Genomic DNA, 22406 nt, shown 5'->3' on the forward strand with positions numbered 1-22406 from the left:
ATTGCCTCTGGTGTGCCCGACCAAATCCACACATCTACACGGAAGCCTGAGATCATGGATAAAGAGGGGGCAGAGAGACTTAAGAGCCAGAGGACCAGGAAGTCTGCTACAAGGTAGCGTCTTCTGGATATAACAAGAAAGCTACATCCATGACATCTCAACCATAGGGCTGCTTCAGTGACAACCAGTTGACTTGACCTATGCCAAGGTGGATGGGGAAAGCACATGGGGGACCCTCTCCTAAGTAAAGAGCTCCTGGCACTTAAAATCTGCTGAGCACACCATAACTGCATTTACATATGTAGCCATATATATATGTAACAATAATAATTAAAGACGAAGAAGCTGTGAGTTTAAAGGGGATGGGAGGGACTGGAGATAGTAGGGGAAAGGAGAGATGTAATTACACTTGAAACAATTAAATAAATATGTAAGTAAAAATGGTGTAGAGGCACCTCCTGTCTTCCTAAGCTCACGAGAGAGTCAGCATATGAGAAACATTATAGAAAATCACCACACAGCTCATCTTGTCTCAATAGCTACTGAGTGCATGTTTAAACCGTTCATTAATTCACCATTGGGCAAAAAGGGAATCGCAGAAATAGCTTCTAATTATCTGATCACTGGTAACCAGACAGGGTTCCGGGTTGCTTCCTCATACCCCAGCTTTCCCTCCTGTGAGAGTCAGATTTGAACCCTACAGGATAGGCACACTCTATTTCTTGTTAGCAATCAACCAATCTGTCAACCTCTACCTCAGCCATTCATCCTCCATGGCTTTATGAGCTACTGGCCTCATTCTCCGGTAAATCGTGCCTCAGTAGTCTCTCTCAAATTTCCAGTTCACATCCTGGGAGCCTGAGCCATACAGGCCTAACCTCTAGAGAGCAGTCTGAAGAGGTCCAAAGACCAGCCACCCATCTCCATAAGGGTCGAGGTATAAGGGCCCGATATAATACTCAAAGACATAATTCGTTCATGCATTTTTAAACATCACACATCTGATTTTACAGATTTTTTTTTTATATTTTATTTAATCTTCTTTTTTTAACACTCCAGATTTTATCCCCCTCCTGGTCTACCCTCTGACTGTTCCACATCCCATACCTCCTAACCCCCTCCCCCTCGCCCCCACCACTCCCCCACCCCAGTCTCCACGAGGATGTCCCCACCCACCCACCAGAGCTCCCCGCTCCCTGGAGTCTCCAGTCTCGGCCACAGAGACCTGTGCTGTACATCGAGTTAAGTCCTCTTCCTGCCCCTGTCTTCCCTTTCTTCTACCCCCTCCTCCATTCCTCTTCTTTCAGATCCCCCTCCTCAGGGAGCCTGAAAGACAGTTCTTACTGAGGACCTCCCAGTTTCTTTTGCTTACTGCAACGACCAGCGGGAGAGCCAGCGTTAGAAACGGAAGTCTTTCCTGAATCAAACAGTACCTGATGCTGTGTCCGCCTTGTGCTTCAAGTGAGAGAAACCGGTCCCTTCTAAATGACGCCGCGTTATCTGGTGATGGGCCAGCCTGCAGCTAGCTAGCTACCAGGCAGGTAGCTCGCTTCATATTGGAGTGTAACTCACCTAACTCGTTTCTGGCCTGGCCAAACGTGCACCAGAGTAAAAGTTCAAAAATGACCACAGGGCAAGTTTAATAATTAACCTGAGGCACTTAGAGACCCAAAGGAAGGACTGCTTACATTTTTCTCCACTTACTGTATGTGTCTCAGACAAGAATTAAAAAAAAAAAAAAAAAGGGGGGGGGGTCTAGCCAGCCAGTGACCAGAGAGCCCAGCAAGAAGTTACGTTCTGAGGAAGATTACATGCTTCACCAGCGATCTGTGCCTGCTCCTGTGCCCTGTGCTGTGGGCTCTTATTGATGGTGGTCTTACCGATGTCTTATTGGTTTCACAAATAGGGCACAGCCTAGGTTTCAAAGGTCACAGAGTAGATGTGCTTGCTCTTTCTGCAGGCTCAGATATGTTTCCTCTGTTTGCATCTTCAAGCCAAGGCTACTAACAGCTCATACTATTGCTAGCTTGCGAGTATTTATACCACCCCCCCAATGCCTTTTCTAAATCATCGATACCCCATCTAGAAATAATCACTTCAATAACTTTTATCTCAAATATGCCTTCCATTTCCTACTAGGACTCCAAGGTTGATGTATTCTAAGAGAGAACTAAGTTCCCATGTCGGCAACATACAGTTCACAGTCATCAGAACTTGAGTGCAACTAGTTAAATTATTCAGCAGGCTTGAGCTGCTCAACGGTATCTGACTTACAAAGGCCATTCCCAAAACTGTGTGTACATAATTTAGGGAAACATACTATGTTTATTCTTCTGTAAACCAAAATAGATCGCACTGTGCTTTATAGAGAGTAGACTCGCCTGTAGAGTGGGTTACATTAGGGATATGTTGGAGGAAAACCACTCTGAAGTAGATATGGGCAATGAAAGCAAAATATTGAAAACTGAGAATGCTTGATGATGTTTTTGGTTTGAGCTTTTCCCCCTTTCTTTAAAAAAAAATGATTATTTTGTCTACAACTTGCATCCATATTTCCGATAGAAGGAGGGGAGATCATCAAGCAAAGTGGGATATTAGCGTGATTTTGCCACTGAAGAACTCCCATTAGAGCCTCAGAGCAAGCTCTTCCGTGGTCAACGCTTGAGATGCTTCACCTCGCATTGTGCTGTCAGAAGCCCCTGGAGAAAAATCCCGCTCTTCCTCTCTGGGAGTGGTCCAGCTTGTCTTCCTTGCTTTTCCTCAGCCCTCTTTCCTTCATGAAGATACAAACCAAAGGAAATCATATGTCTCTGGATTTCTATCACATCAGCATCAGGGGCTCAAATGCTGAGGCAACGTGACTCTTTCATTAACGAACTTTCTTTCCTGCCTAGGGCCAAGCAGGATGAACGACAAATGGCTTTAGAACGCAGCCCACCGGCTAGCATGGATAGCTATGATGGGCGTGCCTCCGTGAGGCATGACCCGAGGACCACGTGTCCTGATGACGTCATGCTGTTATGGAGTTCTGCTCTGTTTGTTGCTCTCACTTCTCTTTTAATCTAAGAATTGTATGAAAACTTTAAGGGTGCTTCCGGCCCCTCACTGGACAGTGTCTCTGGCACTCACAATAATAATGCTTTGTCTCTTTCAGGCATTACTGCTGGAGCAGATTAATGATTCAGTCATTGCTCTAGGAAAGAACCTAGAGATAGAGATAGTCCGCTATGACCCCTACCCTTAGAAAGCATTTGAAAAAATAAAACCATTAGTGAAGCTAGGTTACGATGTTTTTGCTAATAACTCTGATGTAGAAAAATCTTAGGGAGCAATATTAAGTTCAGAAAGGCACACTCTTACTAGTTAAGCTAGGACCTTTTATGGTCAAGGAACAAAAACAATGACACCACTGGATGATGAGACTCTCACTGACGCCTGAGGCTGGACTGGTGATAATTGATTTCTTATACCTATTTTTGCCCTCAGCTTCCTGGGATTTATTAAATATTGCTAATGAGTAGATGTGCATTCTGAGGATTTAAGGTAGATAACTGATTTTTATAAAAAAAAAAGTTTAGATTTGTGATTCCTTTAAGATTCTTATAAGATTACTTTTAAAGATAAATAATAAAATAATTGATCCTTTCTTTGTAACCATAAATTGCTGCCTGCCAGTAAGAAAAACTGGCTGAGAAAACTATCTCACTTGCTTACACTTCGTTAATCTATAACAAGTTGCTTAGTTATGAATGTATGTGGGTTCTTGGGAATAACTTGTTCTCTTTACCTGTACTATGCAATGTTATATCACGTACAGGTATTGGGGACATACTGGTTTTTCATAATCTTTCACTAGAAGAAACTAGAATGAAGTCACATCGTAACTTTATAGGGCTTGAAAGATTTCGATGGGATATATAAGCCATAGGAGAAAGAATAATGTTTTTGGAACATTGTTCCTCTCACCCATCAGCTATGTGTATGTATGCATGTATGTATGTATGTATGCATGTAAAGTTTGTGTGAGAATATGTTGGAACTTCATCCTGTTCACCTTCCAAGTATGTATTATATGTATATAAGTATCTATGTATGTATTTATGTGTGTATATATATATTTGTGTATGTATACACACACACATATATATGTATATACATATATAAAGTTTGTGAAAGAGTGTGTTACAACTGTGTTCCATTCACCCAGCAGCTATGTGTGTATATGTACATATGTATGTGTGAAATGCTTGGAGCCTGCTTGGAGCTTTTCTCCATCTACTCTGTGTGTGTGTGTGTGTGTGTGTGTGTGTGTGTGTGTGTGTGTGTGTGTGTCTTTCTATATGTATGAATGTATGTATGCATGTATTTGTATATATGAAGTTATTGGACTCTAACTTTTGTTTCATCCACTTGCTATGTGTGTATGAATTTTCTCTTTCCTTCTCTTTCTCACTGACCCCAAGGAGTTAAAAGAGTTCAGAATTTTTCACTGGCCATAGGGAATGCCAACCCCAGGAATTTCCCTCAGAGAAAGTCTGCTGGGTAATTTCTCTCATCACTGGCTGCTAGACGCAGCAGCCCCCATCAGTATCCAGACCAACCTTCGTCAGTGGCTATAAGCACTGACCCCCATTGGCTGCCTGCCTCAGTTTACCCACCCCACTGGTGCCAAAGCTGGTTATTGGGACTTTCCCATCAAACACAAATAGTCAGAGATAACTTGTCCTTAATGCTTCTGTCCTAAGTCCTTTCTGCTCCTTGGCTTATTTTGATAACAGCGATGCCACTTGTCCAGAAGATATACTGGGGTGACCTACACCTTCCTGATGAGAGTCACAGAGTCCATTAAGGCCAAGGGGTGGCAAAGGTCTACTAACCCGTTGACCTAGAAGATACACTGAGCTGTCCAGGTCTTCTACAGCCTGTGTCTGGGAGCTTAGGGTCCTCTCTACCTCAGTCATCCCGAGGACATCACTGCCCTGTGGTACTCCAGGAAGCCAGTTCGAACTGCTGATACAGAGTCATCAGAAACCCATGACATCATGCAATTTGCATGGGCTTTGGGGTTTTCTCAGTGCATAAGAGTTCCGGTTTTGAAGCAAAGAACATCCCACATTAATCAAGATGACTGACACCTTGAAATCTCAAATTTTAAAAATAAATGTTAAGAGACTTGAAGAAATGAGTATGGGATGTGTGATATTTTTAGACTCATCTTAGTCCAAGGGAGGAAAAACGACACTGTCTATAACTTGGCACTCAGACTGGGTAGACTTTAGCTGCTCTCTCAGTTTGGTTCCTGATATGTCACAATAGACAGATGTTGCAATAGTCAGTGTTTCCTAAATCAGAGGACATTCCTTTCTTTGAATTTGGAGCATGTCTCTGTAAAAGACCGGAGGAGAGCATCATAGAACTGCATGTCAGTTTCTGAATTAAGGCATTTCTTTCTCCTCGTTTTCAGTGGAATTTAAAATAAACCACACCAGGAGGGAGCAACAACACAAAAGCAATTATTTTTTTTCCATTTGTACCTTGCTGCTGAGGTCTAGAGGGCTTTCAGAAATGCCTTTCCTGCTTGGTTTTAAAATGGTGAATCGGGGTTGGGGATTTAGCTCAGTGGTAGAGTGCTTGCCTAGGAAGCTCAAGGCCCTGGATTCAGTCCCCAGCTTCAAAAAAAAAGAACCAAAAAATTAAAATGGTGAATCACACATTAATGTAGCCCAGCAGAATGCTTGCTGTGGTGGCAGAATGTTATCATACTGTCAAGCTTTTTGTTGTATATTTTCAAAATGGAATAAATGGTTGTCCCCTTTCTATAAAATGTTAGGCTATTAAAACAGCCTGGTATCCGATATCATATGAGCAATAGTTGAGGAAAATCCTCTATAATAATGAAGACATCAAGTAAGGAGTCTGATCACTCTTTTGAATTTTTATTTTGGGACAAAAATCTTACTAAGTTGTTGAAGCTGACCTTGAACTCCTTTCTGTAGTCTGGACAGGTCTTGAAATTCGCCTGCCTTGGCCTCCTGAGTTGATGGATTACAGGTCTGTACTGTTAAGCTGGGCTTTAGATACTCAGCATTTCAAAGAGGTGTCTGCACTCCCGTCACTGTCAAACTGGGTCATATGTCTCTGAGGACTAGTTGGGTAGAACTGAAAAGACTCTAGCAGCTTAAAGCAGTATCCATGTGGCTCACAGAAGCTCAACATAGTAGATACTCAGGAGACATCTACTGAACGCACGGATGAACAGTGTCAAGTATATCAAGCATCTGCAGATAGTTAATAATTGTTAGCTTTACAGAGTTCTCTGCTAACTTTTTCATCAGTTCACTTACACATCAGAGAGCTCTACCATGGTTAACTGGACTCATGGTTTGAGGTTCCCATCCATTATGGTGGGGAAACAACTGTAGCAAGAGCTCACATTACATTCACAATCAGAAAGCAGGGACGAATGCTGGTCCTCAACTCACTTTCTTCACTTTAGACAGCCCAGAACCTTAATCCACAAAGTAGTATCGCCCACCTTTTAGAGAAAGTCTTCCTACCTCGATGAACTGAATTTAGAAACTCCACCATAGGGGTGCGCAGAATCTTGTGCCCCTCCATGACTTCTAAAGCGGACGAGGTTGGCAATCCATGTTAATCATCACAGTAGGTATCTGAGAGAGGTGAATGCCTCTGTGTGGCTGGGAGAAGCATGAGAAGCTTCTATAAACTTCCATCTCATGAAGAGCATTTCGGCCATGTCTCAGAAATAGTGTTCTACCGTGTCACCCATATTTTTATGTCATCCAATGATATTAAAAGGCACTGAGAGAAAACCGAAGGCTGTAGTGTGGTAGAGGGGGGAAATGTACATAAAAATAAACAGTGAAGTTTCATTAACTCTCCTAGAGGAAAGAAGAGTAAACATAACGGCAATGGCTAGATCTACTAATAGCTGCTCCAATTCTAGCAACAGGCAGAGCTTGGAGAAGACAGAACAATTTCTATATGAATATCACATACGGATAAAGAGAATTTGACTAGTGACATAACACAGCTTAATGGGACAGCAATGATGACCACAGTTCCTAGTTTGGACAGTTACAAAAAAAACAGAAGTAGTGAGTGAAGTTGTGGGATGGGTGTTGGCACCCAGTCTCTACCCCATTGCTCAGATAGTGCACCCAAATTCTCAGGTTCCTTGACTAGCTGATACAGGATGTGAAAGGCAAGGCCTCTCTCTTCAGAGAGGCACCCCTCACTCTCTGAAGCTCCTTGAGATCAGGATGAGGTTAGATGTCAGCCTGCTACTCATGCTCAGACTACAAATTATCTCCTGAGTCCAGCTTGTCAGTAAATACCTTACTCAACGTCTGTCACAGAGCTCTGTCTCAGGGCTCAGAAAAACATCCTACAACAGAGAATAAGACAGGAAGGAAAAGGTTTCTTTGAGTCAATGAATGATTTCAGCCTGAACTGTTTTCAGAAACACTAGAATTTAATGTGGCACTTAATTAATGTGGAATCAGGCATCAGATAAGCAAGGTTTCATGGCTACTACTTCCTCATCTTGTAGTCTCAGGCGAGATATTTAAGTATGGTTGGGTCCCAGGAGTACCTAGGTCTTACCATTTTCAACACTGTTTCTGAAGCAGCTATAGTCCAAGGCCAGTTACCATCACCTTAAGAAACTCTGTCATCAAGTTCATATATCATCAAATCTGTGTGTGCCTAGAATGAAAACATCCAGGAATATACTGATTAAGAATCCCCAGAACTCCAGTTTCCATATGCAAAGGAGAAATTCTTATTCTTCAGCTCGATCCATGAGATTAAAATGACATGGTAATGACATCATTAATGCTGCCCCCTAGAAGACTCCTGCCATTTCCTTGGCAAAAGCAAAATCTAAACTGATGTAGGTTACTGGGCTCTGAGCCAAACTAACTATCTATCTATCTATCTATCTATCTATCTATCTTTCTTTCTTTCTTTCTTTCTTCCCTCCTCCTCCTCCTCCTCCTCCTCCTCCTCCTCCTCCTCCCTTCCTCCTCTTCTTCTTCTTCTTCTTCTTCTTCTTCTTCTTCTTCTTCTTCTTCTTCTTCTTCTTCTTTCCTGTTAAAATGATGCAAGAAATAATCTGCCAAGTGACAGCTTTGATTGTTCTCTCTGGAACCACGTGTATGTTTTACACCAAGCTGAAGGTGGGATGTGCAGAGAACAGGCTGGGTAGGAAGGGTAAAACCAATACCACTCCCTAACATGGTCCTATACTTGCAGGATTCCCGTAAGTAAATGAGCCATGTCCTTTGATGGCATGGCTCAGCACTTTGATGGCACCGGGCATACCTTATTTATAGACAGCAACTGGTAAAGAACTTCAAAGGGGGCACATACCCAAGGCTGACATGTGAAGGGAACACTTTGAAGTGCTAAATTCTCAATTCAGGAAAGTACACAACAGCTCTGAAAACCCAACTATAAACCGTGCCAAGAATGTCCACTTGTCCCCATAGTGTGGTAGATGATCAAAACCCTTTATGTCCCTCCTAGAAGTGCAGCTGTCATTTAAGGCAGGTGGCACCATGGGCTTTGCTTGACTTTCTGCCACAGTGAGACAAATTCTCATATTTACCAAACAAATAAAAGGAGTGCTTAATTTTCTTCATATGGAGACAAACAAAAACCCCAAGACAGCTGAAAACAATCCTGAAAAATGAAAGAACTGCTGGATATATCACCAGATATCTTTGTTTCAAGATGTGCTACAGAGCTATATTAATAAAAACAGCAGGGTATCAAGACAAAAATATACATGTTAACCAGTAGACTTGAATTGAAAAGCCAGACATAAACCAACATAATTATATGGACCTTTGATTCTTTGATGAAGAAGCCTGAAACACACACTGGGAAAAATGGAGAATCTCCAACAAATAGTGCTGGCCAGACTGGATTTCTGCATGTAAAAGAATGCACATAGATCCATACTTCCCACCCTGCACAAAAGTCAAATCCAAGTGGATCAAAGGCCTCAAAGTGGAACCAGATGCACTAAGTCTGATAGAAGATAAAGTAGGGAATAGCTTTGAATTCAATGATACAGGAAAGGATCTTCTTAAGAGAATACCATTAGCACAGGCACTAATATTAACAATTAATAAATAGGACCTCAGAAAACTGAAAAACTTCTGCACCATCATTCAAACAAAGAAGCAGCCTACAGAATAGAAAAAGATCTTTTTTAACAATTCCACATCTGATAAAGCTAATATCCAAAATATATAAAGAACTCAAAAAAAACCTATCAACAAAATAAATAACCCAATTTAAAATGGGATATGGAAAAATGGGATACAGAACTAAACATTGTCTAAAGAGGAAGCAGGGATGGCTGAGAAATCTTCAACATCCTTAGTCATCCAGACAGAAAATGCAAATCAAAACTACTTTGAGATTTCATCTTATACCCATCAGAATGGCTAAGATGAATAAAATAAGTAATAATTCATGCTGATAAGGATGTCAAGCAAGGGGAGCACTCATACATTGCTGGTTGATGTCTAAACTTGTATAGCCACAGTGGAAATCGTGTGACAGTTCCTAGGGAAGATGGGAGTCAATCTACCCCCAAGTTCCAGCTATTCCACTCTTGGGCATATACCCAAAGGTGTGGGATCCTCCCACAGATGCATGTTCAACCATTTTAATTTGCTCACCTCATAATCGCCAGAAATTTGAAACAATCTAAGTGTCCCTCAACAAATGAATACATTTTTTTTAATGTGGTACACTTACACAATGGAGTATTACTTGGCTTTAAAAAAAATGACATAATGTTTTTTGGGTACATGGAACTAGAAAAAATTCATCCTAAGTGAGGAAACCCAGATCCAGAAAGACTAATATGGTATACATTCACTTCTATATGCATAGAATCACAGAAGTTAGGTACAGAGCAAGAAATGGGGTGGGGCCAGATTACTCATTAGGAAAGAGTAATAGAATCGATAGTTGTGGGGAGGGGTGAAACAAGAGGATCGAGTGAATAAAGGAAGGGAAAAGGAGGACAAAGGAATATGGGGAGAGGCAGCTAAAATTAGGGTCATTGGAGGGGTAGTATGGAAACCGAATGCAGTAGAATTTTTCTAAAATATACACATATATGAAGGCAACCTCAATTAAATAACCAAGTAACGGAGGAGACAGTGTCCAAGTAGATATCACTTGACACCAAATGAATCTTACAGTTTGGGGATTGGGTTGCATCTAATTATGATGTTGGCTAAAGGGGTCTCATGAGAATCACCAGAGAGCCCAAACTATTGAGAAGACAGTATGCTGCTCTCCAAAAACTGATGGAAAAGCCCATTGCTGAAGATAATACCTACACAACTCATCGCGTGGAAAAGTCAAGCTTACACCCAAGAGCCTTCACCCCTTTGGTATAGGAAGGGGTGCTACTTAAGGACAAGTGTAAGCATCAATCCAGCCACCAACTCTTTGATCTACAATGGTGTCCTGCTTGGACGATATGCTAGTGCAGTGATGGTACAAAGCTTGTGGGAGTGGCCAACCAGTATCTGATTTGATATAAGGTCCACTCCAGGAGACAGAACACATAACTGATGTTGTTTGGGTAATCAAAAATCTGAGACCAGATACCACAGGGTCCTAGGGCAAAACCAAATACTACTGTTATGAAGAAAACAGTAGCAATAAAGTTACTCCTGATAACATTCTGCTAGCCACAAAGATCAGTGCCTTTCTCGGCCATCACCGGAGAACCTTCTCATGCAGCAGGAACAAAATCAGAGACAATAACCAAAGAATGAAAGGTCTGGGAGCAATCAGCCTTAAACAGGCTGTCTCCATCAAGTGTCTCCCCTCAGGGTTCAGAAAACCCCCCACAAAAGGGAAGACAGAAATAGTGTAAGGGCCAGAAAGGATGGAAGACACCAAGAAAACACGGTTTTCTTAATCAGCATGGTCAACACACATTTGAGCTCATACGGGGGCAGCACGCACAAGACCTGCATTGGTCTGCACCAGATGGGGTCCTGGGGGTGAAAGGAGAAATGAACCCATGCCCCCATTCCTAAGCCAGAAGTAATTCCAATTGATAACAACTTTCAAATGAAATTTTAGTTTCCTCCAAGGAAGTCTTCCTGGGGAGACAAAGTACTCTTTTATTGTTTCTTTTTGTTGTTGTTGCTGTTGTTGTTGTTGTTGTTGTCGTCGTCGTTTTGCTTTGCTTTGCTTTGTTTTGCTCTGTTTTGTTTGCTGTACATTTTCTCAAAATGTTTATAAGTCAGTGACAAAATATTTGTACATTGAGATCTACATGGACTGCAAACTTTACCTTCGCTGTTGTCTCCATCCTGTGTGCGACGTTTTTAACATTGGCAGAAGATGGACACTAAGCGGCTGGCACTGATAATGAGAGAAAGCTCTTTTTACTCAAAATTCAAGTGTGTTCGCCATTGGATATCTTGTAGTGAATCATTTTCTCTTAAAGTTTGTTATTATTCGTTGCCAAAATCAAAGTGCCTTAAGTTAAGAGTTTGGATCGAAATCCATAGAACCTTGGTGTCAATTCAAAATTAATTTATTTATAAATCTCATGGCATGTCCATTGATAAATGTATTCATACTCATTTACATGCCTATGGCTGCCTTTGATTAAACTTCTTCCAAAAGTAAACTAAAATTGAACAAAGATACAAACTACTCTTAAAGGTAGGTCACATGTCCAGCAGTAGAGGGCCATCAAAAAATGAACTCAACCACATCTTTAGAGGTTTCTTATCTCATAGTGTCCTGTCAGGGTTTTTACTTTTTAAAATATTATCTTATTTTTATTTATTTATGGTTTTTTATCCTACAGGTCCTTTGTGTATGTATTGTGATTTCTAGGTCAGTTTGTATGGGATTCCTGTGTGTGTGAATGAGTGGGTCTCTGTTTTTGTGTCTTCTCTTGGGATCTTTTCATTCTGTTTGTCTTGTTCTGCTCCTATGTGCTAGCCTTTGTTTTATATTATTTTGTTTTATTGTTATCATCTCTTAGAAACCTCTTCATTTTCTAGTGAGAGACAGAAAGCTGGTGGATCTGATAGGAGGTGGAGTAGGGAGGAACTGAGAAAAGTAGAGGGAGAAGAAACCATAATCAAGATATGTGGAAAAAAATCTATTTTCAACAAAAGAAAAAATAAAATTATATGCAACAAATGAAGGACAATATAGAAACCTGAATAGTAACTATCTTCCCACCAAGTCTCCGACATCCCCAGAACCTGATTCCTAAAGATATTAAGATGGGGATGTGGTCCTGAGCTGTCCATTTGGGCCAAGTCTATTCCAAGGGTAACCTAAGAGAGATGGACGAAGATCAGGAGAAAAATACAGAATCAGACCTTAATATGTTGTCAAAGAGGGCCCATATATACAGAATGCAGGAGGAAGGAACAAACAAACAGATCTCGCTCAGCTCCTTCAGAAAGAATCAGTCTTTACAACACTCTCATTATACCCTGGACAGAAAGACACCAGACTTCCATCCTGAGAAATGTGTGGGAATAAATCTGTGTTGTTTTAAATCCCTTGAATTTGCAGTAGTTGGTGGCAGCAGTCAAAGAAAACTAACAGAGTCAGAAACAACTGTCATTTACTGCCATTACACTCATGCCATGTGTGGTGGTGCTTGCCTGTAATTACAGTGTTCAGGAGGCAGAGGAGGGAAGTCAGAAGTTGAAGGACAGCTTAGCGTTTACAGCCAGATGTGGTCTCAGGAAATTGAGAAGTTGATGTATTCCCCTTAAAAAGCACTTGGCCAGATCAAATTACGGGTACATAACTCAAGTTGCATCTCCAGCATTTCACCTGCTCTCTCCTCCTTCTCCCATCAAAGGCAAAACCCACAAATACCTGAGAAATAGGTTAACTTAGCATAAAGTTAAACATACCCCCAAAATGTCAAAACTAATTTAACTTCAGTGTGGAAAGCAGAGAAATATGAATTTGGCATGCATGTGCAGGGTAAGAGGGCATCAGAGTAGTAGCAGTCATGACACAGTGAGAGTATGGGGTGTTTTCTTTTCTTCACCTTATATAGATCAACATGTGCTCTATGCAGCACGGGGTTTGAAGGGATATCATGTGCGGTGACGAATCATCTCTGGTGATTGTTTTAAGAAGGAAATGTTGGGAGAAACTGCCAAAGTCATTTCCCACGTGTACATGACATAGAAAAGTCGATAAGTTTCCATATTGAATCTTGAACATACAACTAGACTCCTGTAAGCACATACTAGTGCAGACACGCAAGTCTAAAATCTCAGCGGCCAACTTGTCCATAGTATCTTTACATCAGCCAACTTTACGTGGTCGCATTACACTGACTTCTTTCCTTTGCTGTAGCTTTCCTGGGCATACAGTAAAACTTAATAGTTCAGAAAGATAACCCATAAAAAAGCTACACAACTAGATAAAGACAAAGCAAGATCCAGCACCTGTTGACACAGCTTCTGCAATGAACTTTAAGGGTCTTGACTCCCCTCAAGTATCAGAGGTACTTGGCAATGAATAAATAAGGTAAATGTGGTGTTTGTGCATTTACAAATCAGAGGCTCCTTTTACTCCTCGTCCTTAGCTGCTTTCTCTAATGCATTATTTCAAGAGCAAGTAGGAAACATTAATGCTAGAGATGGAAGAATTGGAGTAGAGCTCAGGAGGTCAGGCTCAACGAAGATCAAGTTCAGACCACCAGAATCCCCATAAGCTGATGGAAAAAAAAACAGAGATTCCATCAAGAAATAGGATAAAGAAGCAGGAGAATATCTGAAAGTTCCTAGCCCTGCTAACTTGGGGTCTGCAACCAAGGACAATAAGAAATCCTGTCTCTCTGGGCTGGAGAGATGGCTTAGCAGTTAAGAAAACTGGCTGCTCTTCTAGAGGATGGGGGTTCAATTCCCAGCACCAGCATGGGGGCTCACAATCATCTGTAACTCTAGTTCCATGGGGTCTGATATCCTCTTGGCCTCCAATTGTACCAAACACATATGTGATTCATAGACACAGTTAATGTAGCCAAAGCCCTCATACAAAGGCAAGAGTTCAGAACTGGGGTTGTCCTGGATCAGAGAGAGATAAAGAGGGGGGGCAGGGAGGAAGGAATGTGGGAGGAAGAAATGAGAGAGAGGGTAGGAAAGGAGAAAGAGGTGGCAACCTTAAAAAGAAATACAGGTAAAGAAATACAGGTAACTAATTGTGACAAAGCAGACCTTCTTCACAGTGGAGAGGGAACGTTTGGGCCTCTTGAGTCCAACATGACCCAAAGGCTCCCCAACAACAAATGTATACAAACGAAATATTGCCCAAATGAGTTCTGAGCACAGACTAAATTGACTCAAAGACATGACGCATTAAAACAGCACTCAAAGAGAATGGGCGGGAATCAAACGAGAAGAGCCATTTTTACCAGACTCGTTACCTTGATGATGATGATGGGCTGTACTCGGGGCCGTGAAGGAGATAGAGCTGCGAGTACACGATGTTTGCTGTTTGTGGGTTCTTTAGTTAGTTCCTCAGACTCCTTGTCCATCACCTTGGCCACCAAATTAGTACAGCATCACCACATCCCTTCCCTAATTGGGTGATTTTAACAAAGGGTTGGGCCAAGTTCAAGAGCTGCACAGAATGTTCTAGATAGTGCTTTAAAGTAAGTAGAAACTGGGACTCATGGATGGCCACCTGACTTTGCTTCCCAAGACCTGGGACTAAAGGCTTGAGCCATCACCACCCCTAGGACCATTCAAATGCTGAGAACTCCTTATACTAATGTCCTTTTCACCCTATCCTGCAGTGGATGGGACCCTCTTGGGACTGACTCCCCTCTTCTGTGCACATGTGCTATAGAGAAACTCCTGTGAAAATATCAGCTTGACTCCCGAAGTCCCACGATTCCTCTGCCTTTCAGACTCTTTGTCTGTCAGACAAAGGTAATTGACCTGGCTTTCTCTATCTGTCTGTCTGCCTGTCTGACTGTCTGCCTCCTCTCTCTCTCTCTCTCTCTCTCTTCCTCCCTCTCTCCCCACCCTGAGGGTTAGTGAAAAAGAATTGTGAGCAAATACAATAAAAGGTCTACTCGTGTGCAAGAGTTTAGCATTATTTGCCATTTTTTACTGAGATACTGCTAGTACAATCACATAATACATGATGGTGAAAAGTAGAGGACAGTGCCAGAAGGAAATGTTATTGACAGATGCCATACCTAACAAAAGTTAAGAAAATCAAACATTTGTTTCATTGATTTTAATAAATTAATAAAAGTGTGCATATGGTCTTAATAATTCACTTCCATGAACACTTGAAATGAACACTAGCAGTATCTGACTCACAAACACCCTACCATTCAAGCTGTCCCAAAGTCCCCTTCTACCCCAGTGCCTCCTGATCCTCATCTCTCTCAGGAACCTTCTAATCCCCTGCACACACTTAACAGACATCAGTGTGGCCTCGGAAGAGCCACATGAGATTCCTGAAGTGTGATCGAGGTCCTGCTGCCCCAGGCACAGTTGTTCATGGTGGAAAAAATGTCCCTCTGTTATACTGATTGGCAGTATCTGCTGAGGAAAGGGGAAATCTGCTAGGGATTTGGTGGCTCCACCTGCCCCCTCTCCTCCCAAGGGGAGACAGCTGCCTGGCCTCAGTGCATGCCATCTCCTGTCCAAGCATTAAGAGATCTGACTGTACCCCCAGGTGCCCTTGAGTCAAAGCTGCCTGGAGAAGCCGCACAGAAGACCCCAGCATAAGCGACATAGTCATTCAAGCAAACAGCTGTTCCTCAGAAACCCAAGTGGGACTGGAATGAATCACACGAACTTGCTGAACCCAACAAATTTAAATTTAAAATAAAACTTAATCGGATAAGCAACCGAACCAGTTTTAACAGAATAAAAATGGAGGAGAGGAAAGGAGTAGTTATATTTTTCCCATATATATTTATATATTGAAATTTTATGGTAAGTATACAGTTTTTAGAACAGTTTTAAATATAAAGGGATGAAAATAAGCACATACTCTCCTACAACTGATTCCAGATAAAGCAACTGTATCAAAATGCTCATGGATGCATTCCAAGATCTCTCCCAATTTAAGATCCTTGGAGAATTCCATCCTTCTGATGCCTTGAGTCATCCGGGTATGAGCCTAGGCAGCACAGAGAAGCAAATAAGTTGGGTTGTGTGACGGTCTTCGTCCCCTCATCCCTTCTTCACAGCCAGTTAGTTGGTTGATAGAGCAAACTCTGGGGTAATGTGGAAAGGTAACCTGAAAACAGAACTGAATTTAAAGACAGGACTGAAGTTGTGCTCTTTCCTCAGGGTCCTTACGAAATATATCTCAGGACACCCTGAGATGACCAAAGTCTTCATGATTAACTAAGTCCTTTATATAGAATGATAGTGTTTTCATGAACCTATGAACATTCCCCAGCACACTTTAAATCATATCCATATTATATACAAATGTGGATATATATAGAGAGAGATGCAGGTGTGTAAATGTCATATAAATATAATCTATCATTTAAAGACTAATGTCAATTTTAATAAAAGGGTTTGTACACTTTTGGTAGAGACCCAACTTTTCCCCAAATCTTTTCTGTCCAGAGTCAATTGAATCTGTGTGTGTGGATCTGGTGAATATGGAGTTATCATGCCCAGTGTCACAGAGAGGATCACAGGTAGGACCCAGCGAGAAGCAGAGATTGGAGACATGACATTCAATATAAAAGACAAGCCAAGACTTCTAAGAGGGAAAAAACAGCCTCCCTGGAACTCCAAGAACATTTAATGAGTCTGGGTCTCACAAGTGCAACCTAATATGGGTTTTGTTTATCGTCCACTCCCATGGCTTCATGTACTATATATGTGCCGATGACTCAGATATTCTGAGCTCCTGACCTGAATGACCAACTGCCAGCTCAGTATTTCCACTCAGCTGGCTCTCAGACACCCGAAACTCAGAGGCCCGAGGACTCTGAGCCCTTGATCTTCAGCCTGTAATCTCTTATACCTTCAGTGTTCTCTGTCTCCAGGAAAAGCTCAGTCATTCCCACGGGAACCCACACTAGAAATCCTTGATTCAGCCCTTGCCAGTTGAGCTTCTACTTCTAATCAGTCACCGAGGCTTACAGATTCAATCTCTTAACTCTTTCAGGTGTATCGCCCTTTAAATCCCCAATGCCACACCCCTTGGCAAGTGATTCATGCCCCCCAAACTCTATGAGATCCTCCTAGCTTGTCCCCCCTCGATCTTCCAATCTATTTGCCCAAGTTTCTAAATTGCTGTGTTTTCCCAATCAATCAAAAAAAAGTCTAAGTCAATTGGTACTTTTCTTCTAAAAATAATTGGATGGGTTTCTAATAAAGAATTTGTAATGGTTCTGTCTAGCATTTCATTCATTGAACAAATATCTACTAAAGACTAGCATGTGCCCTAAGCAGGACTCAAGCTCTAAAATTCAACAAGGAATAAAATGGATGGAAATCTCAATCTCCAAAAAACTTGCAGGCTAGTGATAGAGACAGAAAGTCTTGCAAGAGAAGTAAAATGTAACAGTTTAGACTTTTTGATAAGGAGAAAAATATGGAGGGAAGGAAACAGCGGGATAAACAGATCTCTGAGATAGAAGCATGCAAGGGTGAAGGAGAAAGCCCATAGGTGCCTCAAGTGAGAAAAGGCTCTTAGCAGAAGAAAGAGCAGAACCCCAAGAAGGACCCTGCTCGGCATGGTCAACATTCAGTGAGCAGACCAGTGTGACCAGAGGAGAAAGTGAGCTCAGAGATGGTGGAAAGGAGGAAGAGGCATGGGGTAGATGTTGAAGCTCATATGGAGCTCCTATTAGATGATAAAAAATAAGAAGACAATACGTTATTCAACATGAAATAGAAGAAAGTAAGGAGTCATGGAGAGGGGTAACCTAAGAACAGTCACAGTCACAGAGTATCCTGGGAATTAAGTATTGCATGAGGTCTGTGCACTTGCAAAGGCTGCATGCTACTGGGCGAAGATGGTCAATGCAAAGTAATAAGTAAATGAGTTGATCTTCACTTATAAAAACATTATTAAAGGAAGACCCTATGGTGTGCTGTGTGATATAGCTACTTCCCATCTTCAGCTATTCAAAAACAGCCATTTTGAAACAGTAATGTGTTTAGAGACAAAAAAGTATCAGGTAGAAGATGGCTGCATGAAAAACCTACAGGCTACAGCAGACAGGAGTTGCAGCCTCTATGGAATACAAGAGAAGCCAGTTTGGATGAAGAGCCCTGTGAGAAGCGGCCAGGGCTGACATGAGAGAAACTTGTCATAACCTACAGAGGGGGTCATGGAAAGCTTTTAGATTTCATTTTTAAGTAAAAAGATTTGGTTAGAAGATTTAGAGGAAGGATTCAAGGCCATAAAATAAAATAATACGGTTTATAATTTTAGTACAGTATGGTTAATTAGGTACACACTGATTGAGCAGAAGCCAACAAGGTTAAATCAGACAAGATAACTGGTAGCTCAGACCGGAAGAACATGCACGCAGTATAATTTGAACAAATCGCTAACATACTGTATTGGAATCTTACCACAAAATAAATCCAAGACAAAGCAAGCCTAGGTTTGAGTCCTGAGCCACTGAACGACCCCTTCTGAAATGTGGAGGATGGGCAGGACCAGCGATTGGAAGTGAGATTAGAGCTACGGTTTGGCCAGGATAATTTGAGGTTACTTTTTAGACTTCTAAGCCGAAATGGCAGACAAGAAGTTTAAAAACCAAGGGTAAATATAGGTGGAAATTAATGTAGGGTCGTCTGCATCTGAAGACTTGGGACAATATAGGGTCACCTAGGGAGAAATCACAACTAGCCAACAGTCTAGGGGTATTGGTTCATTTTAATATCTACACGGCAAGCAAGAAAAAAATGGCCAGGGAAGGGTAACAAATAAGATGTAGCAAGAGACTTGCATGCCGGTGAAATGCTATCACAGGGCTGGTGCAGCAACAGTGACCTGGCCATGGCTGTGTGAAAGCCATCAGTGACATAGCAGGGGCAGATTCCACTGCAAAGAGAGCAGAGAGAATACAAGATGGAAACACAGTTGCAGAAATAACAGACAAGATTTTTCTAGATGTTTTGCTATGGCGGGGTGGTGGTAGAGATGGCAGGACTGCTAGTGAGGATCTCAATGGCACTCTCAGACTTTGTTTGTATAGCAATGGAAAAGTTCCCAGAGAGCAGCAAATTAATTCTCCAGTAGGAGCAAGGTTCCGGTGCCTTATTCAGACTTTGCGCTAATTAATTCCAAATTCCCAGAGCTGCCTTCCAGTTGATTGTCCTGTAGTCCAGAGCCAAAGATTGTGCCTCCGACTGTGAAAGAAACTTGTCATGTTACCAGGAGACTCGACGATAAAGTGTGGCTGGGTCAAATCAAACACGATGGAGCAAGTAATAGTTCTTTCTTACTATCGATGCAGACCACAAAAAGGATGTTGGCGACATCAAGGTTAGACACACCTAGCTATAGCTGACTGCTCTACAAAGTGCTTTTAAATTTGTCAGCATTTAGTAGGCATGCTGCAAGCCACTTCTGCCATGGGGATAATGGATGTTCTGGGACAGAGGATGGCGTGACAGTGTAACAAGCCCCTGGACCTTAGTAGGACCCCAGACCTTAGCCCAATCATGATACCTTGGAACCCCAGAACAAAGACCTAATCCATCAAAGTCTAGCCAAGTCTCTGAACGTACTAACCTTCCTGTTCAGCTTCTGTATTTCTGCTTCTGGCTAACCGTTCTTGCTAACTGAGGAGCGCCAACCCAGGTTGTGGGTTTTGCACTTAAAAGCCCACCCTGAGAACCGCTCTGGACTGCTCTCTGGTCCTGAATACACGTTGTAGTTGTCAGGTGGCTCATAAAGATGTATTGGTTTAAGCTCAGATCTAAGCAGTCGTCATAGTAGATGCATCGATGCGACCCTCCCTACTCTACCCAAATAGCAAAATAGTATTCACTCCGGCATCCTGCAAATGTGGCCAAAATTAAGCTAAGTGAATTAAGTCACTTAGACATTGTCTGGTCTTCTTTAGCCTTTTGCTCATTTCATAGTACAAATTAGGCAGGAAAACCAGCCTTCAGAAAAGACCAGGGGTCACCAGTGCTCAAATCTTCACCGTAATCAAGTACCTGTCTTATATCTTCCTGGACCTCATCACAACATGTCCCAAACAAACACATCCTGTATTCATCTCACCCCTGACAAATAAGCATTTCTCCCCCTCTAGTTTCCCCAAACAATGGAGTCTTCGTCTTGTCTCTCAAATCCAGTACATGCCCCCATCTCTCCCTTTCTCTCTCCCTCCCTGTCTTTTCCATGACCGTTACTCTTGCTGAAACTCCAGAATCGTTTCCCCAAATCACTACTTCCACTTCTTAGCTTGCCTTACTTCTCAAGGATTGGAATTCCCATCATAACTCAGTCCAGTGAGGAGGTACTCTGGGGTTATCGCAAAGCACATCATTTGTAACACTTTTTCATGGGTGCATGGAATCCCTGTTTTCGCTTGGCCAGAAGTCTGTGGCAAACTTGATAGCATATCCCTGCCTTGATTATACTGCACTGCATAAAATCCACCTAGCAGGCTAGGCTGGGAGCTTCCTGTTGATAGGAAAAAGCAAACTGTTCTGCTAGGGGCTGCCTTTGGTGGCCATGTGGAGCCAAGGGTAACCTTTAGGAAAGGAGGGAGGTCTCCTGAGGACAGTCAAGAAGCCGAAGCTCTCAAACACACCATTAAAATGAAATGAATATTGCCAAAACTCTGACTGAACTTCGAGAGAGATTATTCTCCACTCGGATCTGTGGATGAGCATACAGAGCTGTGGCATGTAGGTTGGAGCCTAAGTCTGTGAGCAGGGAGCCCAGTCACAATGTGCTTGGTCAGGGAAAGAATACTAAGAAAATATAGATGTGTATTATTTTAAAATGAGATTTCTAGTGAATTGCTACTTTTTTTTAAAAAGCACTAACTAATATCTAAACTAATAAAAGTGTTTGCTAAACCAGTTTTAAAGAGTTTTATTGACGTACAACTGACATATTACAGACTAAATTAAGACATATAGTTTGATAACTTCTGACATGTGTGTGTATTCATGAAACTACTGACATGGTAGCATTAATTATATATGAATATAATTTATGTATATAAGTATATAAAAGTTTACATATTTGTATGGTTAGATTTCTGGATCAAAGGTATCCTTTAAGGTATTTGAATTATTTGAATAATAATATCCAATTATTCTGATACCACTTGCTGAAAAACTATTCCTTGCCCACCAAATCTGCTTTCCACCTGTGTTAAATTTAGAAAAAGTCATTTTCGTCTCTGTGTGTGTTTACTTCTACACTCTCTATTTTATTCCTTTGTCCTTCTATTTAAGTTACATTTTACTTGTGAAGCTGTGTATGTGGGCACACATATGTATGAGCTCACACATGCGAGAGAGCATGTAGCGATAAGAAGATAACAGTTTGGCAAAAAAAAAAAAATGGCTTATAACTATTTCAAACCACAAGCAGGGTATAGTTCTCCACTTTTGAATCTGTCGTTTCTGTCAAATGACCCAAAACTCTTAGGTCTGTCCCTTTAATGTAGGGTATCCAGTAGACTCCATTTCCCCGGTAGCCCCCGCCATCACACACACACACACACACACACACACACACACACACACACACACACACACACCAGCCTCCTGAGACTGTATCAAAGCAGTAAAAAAAAAAAAAAAAAAAGTACAAATGTCAGAGAACCCTGCCTGTGTTTTGTCTCTTCTGAACCACTACCCATTCACTGATGTCTGGTGTCTTAGAAACCACATTGTGCCCTGTTTTCTGTGCTTTTCTGTTGTTTTAGGCAGGAGAGTAAACCTAGCTCAACAACAGTAATTCGTGACTAAGCTGTCTTTTATGTCTCCCTGGTATACCTCTGTTTCCTGCTTTGGGGTTGTGTTCATGTAGCTTCCTTTATCTGACGTACATACTCCTCCATGCTTTCTGCAATAATTCTCGATCATCTCTCAAAGTCCAACTTGAACGTTAGCTTCTCTAAGGACATCTCTACCCCAAGCCAATAACATTCTGTGAATGTGCCTGCCTGGTGGTCCCCCCCTTTAAAGTTTCCACAGCCCGTATTCCTGGGTCAAAGTATGGTGTACATGCATGCGTGTGTCTTAGTTAGGGTTTCTATTGCTGTAAAGAGACACCATGACCATGGCAACTCTTAAGAAGGAAAACATTTAATTGAGTCTGGCTTCCAGATTCAGAGGCTTAGTCTACTATCCTCACAGAGAGAAGCA

This window comes from Rattus rattus, chromosome 4 (assembly GCF_011064425.1).
Source record: "Rattus rattus isolate New Zealand chromosome 4, Rrattus_CSIRO_v1, whole genome shotgun sequence".
Taxonomy (NCBI): domain Eukaryota; kingdom Metazoa; phylum Chordata; class Mammalia; order Rodentia; family Muridae; genus Rattus; species Rattus rattus.